The sequence below is a fragment of the Schistocerca piceifrons genome, unplaced genomic scaffold, assembly GCF_021461385.2.
Source record: "Schistocerca piceifrons isolate TAMUIC-IGC-003096 unplaced genomic scaffold, iqSchPice1.1 HiC_scaffold_1148, whole genome shotgun sequence".
NCBI lineage: Eukaryota > Metazoa > Arthropoda > Insecta > Orthoptera > Acrididae > Schistocerca > Schistocerca piceifrons.
Window position 1 is genome coordinate 40001 of NW_025726959.1, and position 2500 is coordinate 42500.

At 61.5% G+C, this 2500-nt stretch overlaps 1 pseudogene; it reads right to left on the minus strand.

Moving 5' to 3' along the window:
• Nucleotides 1–2500, minus strand: part of LOC124728304 — a 5437-nt pseudogene that overhangs the window by 2485 nt on the left and 452 nt on the right.

The following is a 2500-nucleotide window of genomic DNA, read 5'->3' on the forward strand; positions in this document are numbered from 1 at the left end:
CTGCTGGCAGGTGCAACCAAGATCGAACAGCTGCACGAACACAGACGTCAAGGGAAGAGAGGGCCCCCCTTAAGAGAGTCATAGTTACTCCCGCCGTTTACCCGCGCTTGCTTGAATTTCTTCACGTTGACATTCAGAGCACTGGGCAGAAATCACATTGCGTCAACACCCGCTAGGGCCATCGCAATGCTTTGTTTTAATTAGACAGTCGGATTCCCCCAGTCCGTGCCAGTTCTGAGTTGATCGTTGAATGGCGGCCGAAGAGAATCCGCGCACCCGCGCGCCCCCGGAGGAGCACGCTAAGGCGGACGCGGCCTCGCAGCAAGGAAGATCCGTGGGAGGCCAAGGCACGGGACCGAGCTCGGATCCTGCACGCAGGTTGAAGCACCGGGGCGCGAACGCCGCGCAGGCGCGCGCATCCTGCACCGCCGACCAGCACGAGGCCGACCAACGGCGAGAGCAGACCACGCCCGCGCTAAACGCCCGCACTTACCGGCACCCCTACGGCACTCACCTCGCCCAGGCCCGGCACGTTAGCGCTGACCCACTTCCCGACCAAGCCCGACACGCCCCGATCCTCAGAGCCAATCCTTATCCCGAAGTTACGGATCCAATTTGCCGACTTCCCTTACCTACATTATTCTATCGACTAGAGGCTCTTCACCTTGGAGACCTGCTGCGGATATGGGTACGAACCGGCGCGACACCTCCACGTGGCCCTCTCCCGGATTTTCAAGGTCCGAGGGGAAGATCGGGACACCGCCGCAACTGCGGTGCTCTTCGCGTTCCAAACCCTATCTCCCTGCTAGAGGATTCCAGGGAACTCGAACGCTCATGCAGAAAAGAAAACTCTTCCCCGATCTCCCGACGGCGTCTCCGGGTCCTTTTGGGTTACCCCGACGAGCATCTCTAAAAGAGGGGCCCGACTTGTATCGGTTCCGCTGCCGGGTTCCGGAATAGGAACCGGATTCCCTTTCGCCCAACGGGGGCCAGCACAAAGCGCATCATGCTATGACGGCCCCCATCAACATCGGATTTCTCCTAGGGCTTAGGATCGACTGACTCGTGTGCAACGGCTGTTCACACGAAACCCTTCTCCGCGTCAGCCCTCCAGGGCCTCGCTGGAGTATTTGCTACTACCACCAAGATCTGCACCGACGGCGGCTCCAGGCAGGCTCACGCCCAGACCCTTCTGCGCCCACCGCCGCGACCCTCCTACTCGTCAGGGCTTCGCGGCCGGCCGCAAGGACCGGCCATGACTGCCAGACTGACGGCCGAGTATAGGCACGACGCTTCAGCGCCATCCATTTTCAGGGCTAGTTGCTTCGGCAGGTGAGTTGTTACACACTCCTTAGCGGATTCCGACTTCCATGGCCACCGTCCTGCTGTCTTAAGCAACCAACGCCTTTCATGGTTTCCCATGAGCGTCGATTCGGGCGCCTTAACTCGGCGTTTGGTTCATCCCACAGCGCCAGTTCTGCTTACCAAAAGTGGCCCACTTGGCACTCCGATCCGAGTCGTTTGCTCGCGGCTTCAGCATATCAAGCAAGCCGGAGATCTCACCCATTTAAAGTTTGAGAATAGGTTGAGGTCGTTTCGGCCCCAAGGCCTCTAATCATTCGCTTTACCGGATGAGACTCGTACGAGCACCAGCTATCCTGAGGGAAACTTCGGAGGGAACCAGCTACTAGATGGTTCGATTAGTCTTTCGCCCCTATACCCAGCTCCGACGATCGATTTGCACGTCAGAATCGCTACGGACCTCCATCAGGGTTTCCCCTGTCTTCGTCCTGGCCAGGCATAGTTCACCATCTTTCGGGTCCCAACGTGTACGCTCTAGGTGCGCCTCACCTCGCAATGAGGACGAGACGCCCCGGGAGTGCGGAGGCCGCCGCCCCGTGAAGGGCGGGGAAGCCCCATCCTCCCTCGGCCCGCGCAAGGCGAGACCTTCACTTTCATTACGCCTTTAGGTTTCGTACAGCCCAATGACTCGCGCACATGTTAGACTCCTTGGTCCGTGTTTCAAGACGGGTCGTGAAATTGTCCAAAGCTGAAGCGCCGCTGACGGGAGCGATTATTCCGCCCGAGAGCATCCCGAGCCAACAGCGGCGCGGGTCCGGGGCCGGGCCAGGTAGGTCCGTCATCCGGGAAGAACCGCGCGCGCTTGCCGGGAGCCCGAGCGCCCAAAGGGGCGAATCGACTCCTCCAGATATACCGCCGGGCAGCCAGCCAGGACACCGGGGCTCTGCCCAACAGACGCGAACCGAGGCCCGCGGAAGGACAGGCTGCGCACCCGGGCCGTAGGCCGGCACCCAGCGGGTCGCGACGTCCTACTAGGGGAGAAGTGCGGCCCACCGCACACCGGAACGGCCCCACCCCGCGGCGAGTGGAAAGGCAACCGGACACGACCCCGCCGCAGATTGCTCCGCGCGGGCGGCCGGCCCCATCTGCCGAGGGCGGAGGCCAGTGGCCGGATGGGCGTGAATCTCACCCGTTCGAC